At 42.2% G+C, this 14,394-nt stretch overlaps 1 protein-coding gene across 2 annotated transcripts in view; it reads left to right on the forward strand.

Moving 5' to 3' along the window:
• Nucleotides 1–14,394, forward strand: part of LOC143300650 (uncharacterized) — a 238,561-nt gene that overhangs the window by 48,865 nt on the left and 175,302 nt on the right. The gene's annotated exons all lie outside the window — the stretch shown is intronic.

A 14,394-nucleotide genomic window follows, 5' to 3' on the forward strand; every position in this document is an offset into this window, starting at 1 on the left:
GACTTAGCACTATTTTCCAAAAAAATTTCCATAGTGGACAAATGAGTTTTTTCAATAACACATTGGTCACGTGTCATACCCCAGATTTCGGATCCGTATGACAAAATTTGTTGGATTTGACAATCAGATAACTTAAAAAATATATTAGAATATTCGCCAATAGATCACAACATTTCTTTGATTGCAGAGACACATTTTTGCTCGATCTGCAAGGTGGATCTTAGTGTAGGAAAAAGAAAGCCGAGTAGATGAATAAACACCAAGCTACTTATACATATTAGAAACATTCAATTTGTTATCAGGAAAATATCGATTTTCATTACGAGCACGATACCCACCAGTTTTGAATACAACAATACTGAGCTTGGCAAAATAAACAAAAAGTTGAAGGCGCATGGAAGTATCACATGTAACATTCAGTTACTTTTGAAGACCATTGACACTGTAAAAAAAAAAAAAAAAAAGAAAAAGTACATCGTCAGCAAACACCACCACTGTAACAGAGAGAGGTAGAGACAGACAGCCAGATGCGTGACAAGGGGTGCTGAGGGACCAGGCCCCATCAGACGGCAACCTGATGCCGGTGGGGTCCCTGAGGGAGGGTGATCACGGACAGGGGTGCCTGGTCCTCAGGCGTGCTGGCCACAGGGGGGACAGTGGCAGCTGTGTCTCCAGGCCATCAGTGCTGCCCACGCCTCGCGTTGTGGGCACCTGGGGCCTCTTCGTGACGTGAGGAGCGCTCACTTTCCATTTCTCTTTCGGGCTCTTTCTCACAGACAGGCGACAGAGTCGGGTTTCTAAAGGGGCTCCTCACACGTTGCTAAGCCTAGCAATGCGGGGCGAATGCACACATTATAGGGATGTTCTAGGAAGGAGGAGGAGAAAAAGAAGAAAGAAAAAAAAGAAATATGCGTGGCGTACTCCTCTGCAATGGTTTAAAGCTTTATGCAGTAAAAGCAGCAGCAGCAGCAGAAGGGGTAGTTGTAGTTTCATTTGACGTCATATGAGACATGTGATATTAAACAAAAGCTCCATGACATCTCTAACAGATCACGAAGTTTCGTTAAACCATTAGAAACTGAATATTTGGAAGGGCTCAGATCGTTTTCGTTTATTTATTTATAGTCTGTTAATCTAAGATGATGATACTGAAATGATTTATTCTATTACTCTGCTTCAGTTTCTCTTGGTGAGTTGGATAAAGAGGCTACACACGAGGCAGACGTTATGAAGCTTGGACAGCAGGTCACTTGAGTCTTCTCTGATATTTATTTATCTTAACTTTATTTCGTTTCCTGTGTCATTCAATCAGATTTCTGGCACGCACACATACACACTCAGACAAGCATGTACCATTTAACATTTTACGTGTATGACCATTTTGTTTATTTACCCCGCGATGTAGGCAGCCATACTCCGTTTTCGGGGGTGTGCATGCTGGGTATGTTCTTGTTTCCATAACCCACCGAACGCTGAATTGGATTACAGGATCTTTAACGTGCGTATCTGGTCTTCTGCGATCGTATACACACGAAGGGGTTTCAGGCACTGGCAGGTCTGCACACAATAATGTTGACCTGGGCGATCGGAAAAATATCCACCCTTTAATCACCAGGCGCCACCGATATTCGAACCCGGGACCCTCAGATTGAAAGTCCAACACTTTAATTATTCTTTTTTCAGTCTCTGAACGTGTGTGCTGTGCCTAAAGCCAGCCACTCATTGCCCGCCAGGCTGCATCATCATATTAATCTTTCGTTTATTCATTTGTTTATTTTCGTTTGTTCGTTCATTTATTCATTCACTTATGTGTTTGCTCGTTTATTTATCTGTTTATTTTCATTCAGTCATTAATACACGTCATCCGATTTTCTCTCTTCAGCATTGAAGGTGTGAAGAGCGCCCAAAGCCGGTGCTCCTTGATGGCCTTCCATGGGAAACACCCGGAGACACGTGAAGCGAGCAGTGGTTAATTCATAGTGACCTGTGCTGTGTGTTTGGTGTCTGGATCCCATTTCAGCGTCGGGGATCCCAAGATCGCGGAATGGATATGTTTTGTTTTTATTGTTGTTGTTTGACTGTTGTTGTTGCCGCTGATGGTGTCTTTGTTGTTGCTTCTTCGTCTGCTTCTTCGTTCGTGGGCTGCAACTCCCACGTTCACCCGTATGTACACGAGTGGGCTTTTACGTGTATGACCGTTTTTACCCCCGCCATGTAGGCAGCTATACTACGTTTTCGGGGGTGTCGTTGTTGCTACTGCTGCTGCTGCTGCTGCTGCTGCTGTTGTTATTGTTACTGCCACCGTTGTTTTTTTTTTTTGTATTATTGCTGTCGTTGGTGTTATTACTGTTGTTACGTTTGGCGGTAGCAGTGATGGTCATGATAGTGTTGCAACTTTGAAGTCTGAATGGTTTATTGTTTAGGCCTTTCTGCCCATGACAACAGCGGTAAGGGGGGAAAGGGACTTCCGTGTTAACATCCACTATAAAGAACAGCATCAACATATGAAAAGCAAACAAAGGGTACAAAAAAGAGAAAGGAGAGAGAGATGGGCAGATTGGTGTGTATCCATGCGTCATTAACTAACTAGTGTAACTCTTGTTGTTGGCAGTGGCGGTGGTGGCGGTGGCGGTGTTGTTTGTGTGGGTTGTGATGGTGGTCGGGTCAGTGCTTTTGGTGGTGATGGTGGAGGTTGTGGTGTGCGTTTGTGTTGCAGGCTGTGAAAAATTGTGTGATGTTTGATGGTTCAGTCGACAGGAAAGGGTTTTCTGTTTTGTTGATTGTGTGTGTGTGTGTGTGTGTGTGTGTGTGTGTGTGTGTGTGTGTGTGTGTGTGTGTGTTATGGGAGAGGATTGGGGGTAGTGGTTGGGTGATAGGGGTGAGACGGGTTGAGTTTAGGAGATTAGGAAAATCCAATAACGAGGTAGTATGATGATAATGATAATAATTCTAATAATGTGTGTGTGTGTGTGTGTGTGTGTGTTCGCGTGCGTGTGTGTTTGCATGTGAATGCATGCGTGTATGTGACATCTCTCGACCTTTTATAAATGCTGTGTTTTCCTTTACCTTTCGGACCAGTGGCGCCGGCCAGTCTGCTTGACAATGGAGTGTCAGCAAAGTTTGTGTGGGTTTTGTGGTCAGTGAAATGGTGGAGGTCTGTCATGCTGACGCCTGGAGTGGGTTTTCTGTCGACGGAAATGTCAGTGTCTGCAGTCTCCGAGGTTTCTGTTTGTTTTCCCTCGCTGTGAAAAAAAAGGTGGAATGTGATGGAAGTGTCTGGAGGTAATTTCGTGTTGGTGGATTTCAAAGAGATCATGCGTTTTTAATCACGTTCAGATATGGAAACTGTCTGTCTGTCTCTGCTTCTGTTTGCCAGTCTGTCACTTTTGCTCTCTCTGTCTCTCTCTGTCTCTCTCTCCCTCTGTGTCTCTCTCTCCCTCTCTCTGTGTGTCTCTCTCTCTTTCTTTTACTCACTCTTTATCTCCCTCTCTCTGTGTCCGTTTTCATGTGGAAGCCGTGTGTAAAAAAAAAATAATAAAAAAAAACACGTAAGGGCAGTGGCTACTTGTATGATGCCGATATTCAATAGGTTTACATAGATTGTCCCAGGGCACACACAAACACACACACACACACACACACACACACACACACACACAATTAATAGTGTCCGACCAAGACCATCAGGAGAGCAGAGGAGGCAACTGCTGTTCCGAATGTCTGAGCTGGAATTTGCTTGTAGTTCAGAGTGTCTTGCCCATTTTACATCGCTACTCTCTCGGCCAAGAGTTTTAGGACAGTCTGTGTTGGGATGGTCCCCAAAGGCCAGCTAGCCCCCCAGGCTGCAGCACTAAGAGCCAGTGCAGTCTTGCCTCCTAGCATGAGAGTGGTGTCCTTCACAAAAGACTAAGCTGTAAATGACTTCCATATATTGCTATAAAGAAATCATTTATCGTACAGCTCTCACTATGCTGTTGGCCCAACTGTAAGCTTATGTCAGTCTCTGATAAAAGCCGAGCATTGAGCCGGTATGTATCAATCAATCAATCAACAGATCTGTCTGTCTATATATCTGAATGTCTGTCCTGTCTGTCTGTCTGTCTGTCTTCTATCTGTCGCTCTCTCTCTTTCTATACATATATCTATCTGTGTGTGTATACCCACACCCATATATATATATATATATACATACACACATATGCGTGTGTGTGTGTGTGTGTGTGTGTGAAGAGAGAGAAAGGGAGAGAGAGAGAGAGAGTCGTTTGTACTTAGAACATAACTGCACACGCCGCAAGAAAAATACAAAGAAAGAACACAAAAAGTTCAGTAGTCATCTTTGTATGAAATTACACACAAGGCACAAACAATGGGAGTCGGTCGTTGTCGTCTGACATGACTGTGCGTTGAGCAAGAAGCTTCGGGGATCCTCTTTAGTTACTTGTGTGATGTAGCTGCCTGCTGAGATGAAACTGATTGCTCAGTGAGCAGAAGGTCCAGGGTCCTGTTGGTGTGCCCTCTGTCTTCACTGACCCCGATGTGTCCAGGGCGGTGTCTTCACTGACCCCGATGTGTCCAGGGCGGTGTCTTCACTGACCCCGATGTGTCCAGGGCGGTGTCTTCACTGACCCCGATGTGTCCAGGGCGGTGTCTTCACTGACCCCGATGTGTCCAGGGCGGTGTCTTCAATATTGACCAACATCTAATGACGGCTGCTTTATGGTCTGCCTGTTGGCTGACACAGCCTGCTTCTTGTTTGCTGCAGCTGACATCCTAGAGACATGCAATTTTCTGGAAATGACGCTTTTTTGTGTGGTTGTTTTCCGCTGGCTTGCAATTTTAAACCAAGCCCTCGCCTTCTCTCGCTGTCTCTGTCTCCTAATTTCCCTTGTTGTTGTTATTGATCTTCGTTTGTTGTTTTTGGTTTTTTTAATCAAATTTTCAGCCCCACAGTGATCCTGTGCGGTCAGCTGGGACATAAACAATAAGATTTCTTCTTCTTCTCTGTGAACTCTTCCTCATCCTCTGCATGTACGTCTATTCCCGTGCCCCCCCCAACCCCCTCCCAACTCCCCCTCCCCCCAGCCCCATCCCTCCTCTTCTCTCTATCCCTCTATGTCTCTGTCTCAGTCTGTCTTTCTGTTTCTGTATGCGTCTGTGTCTCTTTCTCTGCGTTAATGTGCCTTTGTCTGTGTGTTTGTCCGTCTGTCTCTCTGCCTGTTTCTTTTCCTATCACTATCTATCTGTATGGGTATCGCCCAAGTAATGGATAGTCGTTCCTGAAATAGAGAAAAGACGAAGAAAAACACACTAAAACCAGGAAAAGGATTACTTGTCTGGTACACTTTCTCACTGCAAAGGACTTGGTGGTGTTTGTTTGCATCGTCATTATTCTGCATTACAGTCAGCACGTAGCAGTGCCTGACGAATCGACTGGCGACTCGCTTTCCGTGTGCACTGGACCATCCACTGGTTAATCCAATCTACACGGGGCTCTGTAGGTCATTGTGCAGGCCTGTCTCGTAGATCTGTCTGAACAGGCCATCGGTTTTCAGTGTGTCTGATGCTTTGGTGCCCACAGATTTAGATCGTCATGGATGATTCACCTGGTTTGTTGTCGCCCTTTTATTTTCTTAAAGGGGGCACGAAGTGAAATAGCATTATGCTTAAAACCTGGCAAATGGGTGAATAATTACTGAACCATGTATTGAACGTATTTGCGCATTAAAACAATTATTGATTAAAGCTATCAGCTTGGCGCACCACAGGGCGCCGCCATATTGGGCTTGGCTCAAAAGAAAGGAAATAAAAAAAGAAGTCAGTTGTGACGTCATTTCGACTGTGCACAAAGCCAACTGCCACGACTGTTTGGTTCAGAGCAACTCTTGAAGTGTGGGAAACGACGGGTATTCAATGATTCAAACTGCGGGCCCATCATAGTCATCGTTTTCAAATGTTGCGACAGTCAAATCATTGTGCAACATGTGCTTTCTTCGGGACGACGGAGCTGGGAAACACGCAGTTTCATATCGGCACTCACAACTTTGATCTGTCTGTGCTGTTGATGTAACATCAGCTTGTTCAGTTTTAACTCTCCTTACGTAAACTCAGGTTCAAAATAGTATGGAACTAAACCAGAATCCATTCCAGCACAGTGTTTGCACAGTATGGTTATCTTCTTCTTCCTCTTTAATTTTTTTAAAATTTAAAGTCCTTGCACAGTATTTTCTAACGATTTCGTTTCGATCTGCTTCGCTAGTCAGCCAAAAGCGAAAACGAGTCTGCGAACTTGTGACGTCATATCCTTTTTTCAAAATGGCGGCCTCCATGACTGCTCGAAGCAACACGTTTAATCAAATTTGGTTGTTATCAGACATTTATTTGCTTTAAAACGTATTGGTCGAATCGTAACTATATAAAATAATTACGTTAGCAATGAAACCAAACCGCTTCATGACCCATTTAATCTATAATGATTAAATCTTATTATTTTATTGTCAAGTTTTTTTGTACATGCGAAAGTGAAAGAAAGAACGTTCTTTTTAGATCAACGGACACATATATAAACATATAAATAAATGAATAAATAAATAGATAAACTAATGAATGAATGAATAAAATAGATAAATGAATAAATGAATTGATGAAATAATGAATAAATGCAAAGGGCAGAAATTTTTAATGAAAGAAAAAGAAGTTGGTGAATACAGGGCCGAAAAGACCGGTAAACGAATCGATAATCATGTGGCAAGGAAGGAAGCAACAAGATCGCTAACGAGAAAGTGAAACGAAGGAAAAACAACGACAACAAGAAATAAAACTACCAGATCATGATTTTGTAATTAAGACAAAATGATAGTGATGTTCTTACTAAAAATGCAGTTTCTTTCTTTCTTCGTCTTCTTTTTTTAATACAAATGATACGCGCAATCACACGTATTAAACTGCCAAAGACGTGGTTTACTAAGCATAAAATAAGTCTAAATCAAGACCGATTTGTAACATTTGAGTGATTTAAAACGGAGTGGGAAAGCTGAAGAACATTCTTCTGATGTAACATGCACAGACTTTATTAAACAGCCATGTGTTCATTATTGAATATAAAAAGTCAGATGAAAAGCAAATGATTTTTCTTGTCATATGTTTGGAGTTTTCTTGAAATTTATTCGACTTATATCTGTTTAAATAGACTGTTCCGGTTTTCTGAGCATTCGCTGCTGTATTTCCACATGTGCCGTGTTCTTGAATTGATAGAAAAAAAAAGCTTTGGTGGTAACCTTTTCGTTTGAAGATACTATTTGTTTCAATGTTGAAAAATATGTTTAAATGTATCTTTGGATATGCAGGCACCTTTAATACCAAACACGTTGATTCGACAACTCGTGTTTTCCCATTTCATTCAAACGTGCCGTGTCGAATTTATCTAAGATACCCAGCACGTCACATTCTTTCATTTTTCATTGTTCATTTATAAAATCATCAGTTTTGAGAAGGCCGAATAGTCATGACACAGTTTATGTTCAATTGTTTCTTTTTGTTAGATGTGAATTGAAGTGGTCTTGATGGCAACATTATTCAGATGAGCAGAGAGGGGAGATAGAGAGACAAGGAAGGAGGGTAATGGATTAGAGAAGTTTAGAAGAGAGAGAGAGAGAGAGAGAGAGAGAACTGAACTGAACTGAAATGTTTAATGTCATTTGCTGAAAAGCTCTGGTGACATAGTAGGTACAAATCAGAACAAAATGGTGCAAATTGATGAAATGGAACAGAAAACAAAACAAAACAAAATTAAAAAACCCAAAACAAAACAAACAAACAAACAAAAAAGAACCCCAAAACACACACACACACACACACACACACACACACACACACACACACACACACACACACAAACAAAAACAAAACCAAAAAAAACAAAAAAACAAACAAAAAAAACAAAAAAAACACAACAGAATTGAATCAACATAAACTAATAAGATATTTGCGACATTTTGGCACATTGTCATTAGCTTTAAAGTACATGTGACAATGGGTAATTTGCCTTTTTTTCAGTCGTTCGTCTCCAAGGTGTGGACAGTACACAGAAAACAAAGTACAGATGAATCATTAAAATTTTTTTTACACATGTAACATCGATACACATCATATCAATACGAACACATCAAATAATTTCAATGTCGAGATTGACCATCCAAATGTAGCCCTTCCTTTTTTTATCTATGCTTTTTTCTCATAGAACCCATACTAATTTTTAATGGACTAATGAGCATTTGGACCGATGATGGACGTTTTCCGTATATTTATTGCCTCAGATACATATTTTGCAAGTGAAAATGTCATATCTTCATTTTCAGTCATTAGTATGCCGAACAAATCTTTTCTCTGCTCTGGAGCTATATTGAAAATGGTGCAGTTTTTGTTTGTTTTTTCGTAATTTGTCGTATCTTTTGCAGTTAAATATGAAATGATTTTCATCTTCTGGGCTTTCGCCACACATTGGGCAAGGAGATCTTGCTTCGTCTGAATCGAACCATCTTCTGTTGGCATTCAGTCCAAGTGCTCTCAATCTGAGCTTCGCAAAGCAGATTTTATGCCATTTATTTGTTATAATCTTAATATACTTCTCTGTTTGAAATATTGATTTAAATGAATAAAACCATTTATACCTATCATTGCTCTCCATTTCTCCGTGCCAGTTTTGTTTGTAACATGCTATAAGTCTATCTTTAAATTCCGATACAAACCCGCTTTCGTGCAATACTCCTTGGCTCATCCAAACAAGACCGAATCCATGTTCCGTTAGTGTTTTCTTGATGTGGAATACCCAGTTCTGTTTGCCCTTCTCCCCTTCCAGTAGCAGTATCTCGTATGCTTGTCTACACAGTCGTGATGTTGGCAGTCTTGGAGAGAGAGAGAGAGAGAGAGAGAGAGAGAGAGAGAGGAACACATAAAACAGAAAGAAAAGAAAAGAAATAGAATGACCAGGCCGAAACAACACAAACAAGGCCACCCCCCCTCCTTCCCCGCTCTCCGCCACCCGCCCCCCTCCCTTCCCTCCCCAAAATGCCCGAAATTGAAGACTGGATGCCTTGTCTGTCAGCCATCTTTTTTGAAACTCCGAAAAGAAGGAGAACTCTGGCCTGTCTTCAACAGAGTGGCTAAACCTTAATTCCTCATCAGAGTCACTATCGATTGTTGTCTCACAAAGCTTCTCCCTGCAATAAGACCCCCCCCCCCCCCCACCTCCCTCCCTTCCATTCCCTTCAGCTTCCATCTCCCCCCAACCCCCCTCCTCCCAACCCCCCACAACCTTCACCCCTCCTCCCTACTCTCTCCTAGCCCAGGCAGTGGCTCCGGGGAGTCCATTAATTTGTAATTCCGCGTCTTCTGCACAGACGGCGTGACACGACATTTTCTGAAGCTGAGGACAGTGCAGGAAGAAGAGGGGTGCAGTGAATAGAAGTGGTCTGTGTCAGCGATGTGCACAGCTCTGTTGTCTTCCCTGTTCTACAACCCCTCAGGTCCCACAGCGTAGCGTGATGCACCACAGTCGGAAGTCAAGGATTCATGTTTTGATGTAGATTCTTCTCAAACCCAATACCGTTCTCCCCGTCCCTCCAACTATTATTTCCTTTTGAAGGATCCATGTGGAGCTAAAACCATCAAGGAATATTTCTATGCGACGTCAATAAAACGATATGTCCATGTTAGTTTGTTTTTAAACGCTGACAGCTGACCAGATATCAAGAATGTTATCAGCCAGACTTCTTCCCTCTGCCTTGGAAACTTGTCTGTCTGGAGGTCCACAAACGAAATAACAAAATCAGGAAGAAACAAAGTTTGCTCAATCCGATATTTTCCTTCGTCGTTCACGATGCCGCCATGGTTTTTTTCCTCCTGACTTCATCGAACCTTCCTAGTTTCGAAAAAAAAAGAAGAAAAAGAAGAAGACGACAAAAAAGAAGAAGACGACAACAAAGAAAAAGAAGCCGACGACAAAGAAAAAGAAAAGAAAAGAAAAGGCTGCGGGTTTCTTGGAAAATGTAACTTAAAACAACAATCGCTCTGAACACAAATGTTCGAGACGAAACAAAGCAGACCAGGAAGCTGCCTTCTGACAACAACAAAGAAAACCTGCAAGGAATATTTGATAATTTTCGTACGCTTTCAGGCAAATAATGACTGATATTATTTCAAAACCAGCACTGCGGGATTTCAGCATATTGGAGCAGGCTTTTGTGGGATTTTCCTGTTCCATCAGAGGATCTGTAAATTATGCATGAACGTAAGTTTGTTGGAGCGTATCTTTGTGGAGGCAATCTAAAGGATATACAAGGATTCGTTAGTATACTTCAGTGCGCGTGTTAGTTCGTTGACGTGCTCACATGTGTGTGTGTGTGTGTGTGTGTGTGTGTGTGTGTGTGTGTTATAAAATATTGTACACGTGTGTCAGGTAGTTTGCAGGAAAGAGTCGTGAAAAGCACAGGCGAAAAAACCCTTGTTGAATCTACATGGCTTTCTCGTCCAAGATTCGTCTACGTTTTTGTTATTTATAACTTACATTATATTGCCACAAGCACATTACAGCTTTCAGACTCACCTTCTGTTCATCGGAGTTTTTGAAATTTTATTTCTTTCTGTTTGTTTCTCTGTCTGTCTGTCTGTCTGTCTTTCTCTCTTAATCTCCCTTGCGCCAGCGCGCGCGTGTTTTTCTTTTGGACACGACAGAGAAAACAACAACAACTGAACTGGCTGAAACTGGAAAAATTTTAAATATTGGTTTTTGAATATATGACTTTAGCATCCACAAAGTTTAATGTAAGCTGACCTTATCGGAGAAGCCTGCGAACTTTGTAAAGTTCAGTTGAAATTGGAAATCACCTTTGTTGTTGTTGTTGTGCTGGTGGTGGTGGTGCTGCTGCTGCTTTGATGTTGTTGTTGTTGTTGCTGCTGCTGTCCTTTTCTGGAACGAAAGTGGGTGTGTGGTTTGCATTGCTCTTTGTCACTCTCTTACTCTCCACAATCAGTTTTGTCTGTCTTGTCCTTTTGAACTGTACCTGTGAAGGTTTGACATTTGCACCATAACATTATGTTGTGATAAAACTGGCGATGTAATCACAGTGTGGAAAAGAACACACACACACACACACACACACACACACACACACACACATATATATATATATATATGTGTGTGTGTGTGTGTGTATCTATATATAGATATATGTTTACATGTATATGTATTGTGTGTGTATATATATATATATATATATATATATATATATATATATATATATATATATATATATATATGTATATATATAATGATTCAAAACAGACTGATATGATTATTGATATGAGTCCTTTCATCACTCCCTTTGGCTCTACGTTTTGGTATACAGTATTATTTTTGTAGTGATTCATGGTGATGGTGATTATGACAGAAAATGAATGAACAGACGATGGATGAATGGATTGATGATATGAACAACAATGGCAACAACAAATGCGACGTGGCGACGACGAAAACAACAACAGCAACCACTAACATCATAACCATGAAAATGGTTATTATCATCATCACCATCACCATGGAAATCATCTTGTCCAAAGGTTTACACACCGTGGTACAAACTCAGCGTGTTAACCTGAATGGAATAATTACTGGCCGAGGTGGCCGAGAAAGGTGACGTATCATCGTCATCGTCGTCGTCATCACCATCATCATCACTTATTATTACCAGTTTACATCTCACAGCATGTTTTAAACGTGTGTTAGTTTTAATATTGTTATAGTGTGCCAGCAGTGTCACCCCCCCCCCCCCCACACACACACACACACACACACACTACCTGCACTCTGTCCCCTTCCCTCCCCATCCCTTCGCCCCCCCACCCCCTCCTTCTTATCTCCCTTCCCGCTCGTCCAAAGCCCAGTCTTTGAGGTTGCGCCGACACCCGCGCCACCCTCCCTCCTCACCCCTACTCCCTAGTCGGCGCCTTTGGTCCGCGACACCGCGTCACCCGCCCCAGTCGTTGAAACCACTCCATGTGGCCCTGCTATTGATGTGAGGAGAGAGTGTGAGTGCATCATTAGTTGATCCTATATCCTCCTGTCTGTTCCCCTCTCTCTACTATTAGAATCGAACCACACTCTGCAAAACAGTTTTTACAATATTTAGATGGAAGAAGAACCAGTGGCTAAGAATTATGAAGACTGATCATATCATCATCGTCACCACCACCACTACCACCACCACCATGTTGTTGTTGTTGTTGTTGTTGTTCTTCTTCTTCCTCCTCCTCCTCCTTCTTTCCACTGACATTTGCCAAGCTGTACCCTGTAAGCAATATATTTGAAAAAAAAAAGAAAGAAAAAAAGAACTGTAACACAGCGCAAGATTCAAGCGCCTGTAGATGGAAGGGTGGGGTGGGGAGAAAGCAGCGCCAACCAGAGGGATAGGGAGGGGTTGAGGGGGGCTGAGAAAGCGGTGGGGGGGGGGGGGGGGGGGGGGGGGGAACGGGGAAAAGGGGGGATGTGGGAGGGGGGGGGGGGAGGGCAGGGGAAGGGGGGCAAGCGGTGGGGGTGTCTCTCCCGTTTTCAGTCAAGGCGCACACTGCAAGACAGGCCCCTGCAGGAGTTGAGATTCATCAGAGACAGCGAGATTACCGTCCGTTCCCCCTGTTCTTTTCCGCCCGGCAGATGGGATGTAGTCCCTTTCTTCCGATGCTCTGCATTCAAATATCGATCTGCCACTTCGCTGCGTCTGTCTGTCCTCTGTCTGTGTGGCAGGTGATGATTTTGAAGACGTGTGGAATGTGTAGTTGGTGGAGTGTGCTATATTTGTTCAGGTGGCATGGGGTCCTGGCAGTGCGATAGAGGGGGAGTGGGGAGTGGGGGAGGAATGAGGGGAGTGAGAGGGGGATGGGGCGAGAGAGAGGGAGGGGGAAGGGTGGGGGGAGAGGAGGGACGCGACGCGCATGCAGCATGTAAATCGTTCTATCCGTCTCTCTCTTTTTCCTGTGTATCTTTGTCTCTGTCTCTGTGTTCTTCTGTCTCTATCATTTGGTTTGTCTATCTTTCTATGTCCGGTCATAATGAATGACATGAAATGATTACCATATCAATTTGCAAGTTACTCTAAAAGATAGATATGAAGTAGATTGAAAGAATGATGCGAGCGAGTTTATTAAAGCAATGATATTAAGTTATTAGGAAAAAAAGAAACACACACAATGAAAACAACAATACCATTTCTGTCTCTTGTTTTGCCTCGTGAACCAGCCGAATGTTGTCATCTTTTTGCAAAATCTCGGCTGGTGTTTCGTGTGATTTATGGAACTGAACCATAGTATATTTCTGACCCTTTCAGTAGATATGTCCCTTCAAGATCTATCCGCTCTTCCGCTGGTGATATAATCTTTGCATTAACTACCTGGTGATATAATCTTTGCATTAACTACCTGGTGATATAATCTTTGCATTAACTACCAGATTTACATTGAGAAAAGCAAGCAGTCTCTACATGATTAAGGTACTTTCATTCCATATCTGTGTTTTTATGAATCCACATCTATTTTTTCTATGCGCGCGCACGCGCGCGCGTGTGTATGTATATGTTGATTGTGAACTATTTTATAATTTTGTGCATATTTTAATTCGTAGTATGTTCTTACGTGTTTTTTTCCATTCATTGTTAAGCACTGTACGGTTGTTAATGCCCATTTTCATTCATTCTTCCATTTTGTGAAACACCTGATCTGTCTGTGCTTGACGTTTGAAATCAGTCCATACAGTTGATCTGTGACACCTCGGTCCATTGTACGAACGGTGTTTATTTTAAGTTGTATGCATCAGTAGAGTTGCGTCTTTATTCCTCATCTTTGTGTTTCAGGTCATTGGTGCAGAACTGGCGCCTAGAACGTAATGATATGTTGCGTGTGAAATACCAAATCAGATTCCCTGTTAAAACCAAGTTCTTTATATTACGCAACTGTAATTGTGAACAAACAGTCGAATTGCAAAAGTCATGACGAATTGTAGTTTGGAAATTCCTTTCGGTTAGAAGTACTTTGATGGTACAGAGTGAAAATGCTTTTAATCCATCTTTCGCCTTGACTGCAGGTTACAGGTCTTGCAATTTTCACGATGGGAAGTTCATTTTATGTTTACGAATAACACGAGATCTCGCTTTTCATTTGTGACGAAGAGAAACACTTTTATAGGATGAGGCAAAGCATTTTTATTTTGGAAAAGTCTTTTCTGTTAAGTTGTATAAGTTTATACTTCGATTCATGGTGTTTTAAGGCCTTGCTGATCGATAAGGTATGACTTCTTTGTGTGTTCAATTGAAGCAGTTCTCAGCTTGGACGTCCTTGCATGCCTCCAGATGA

The sequence above is a fragment of the Babylonia areolata genome, chromosome 26 (assembly GCF_041734735.1).
Source record: "Babylonia areolata isolate BAREFJ2019XMU chromosome 26, ASM4173473v1, whole genome shotgun sequence".
NCBI lineage: Eukaryota > Metazoa > Mollusca > Gastropoda > Neogastropoda > Buccinidae > Babylonia > Babylonia areolata.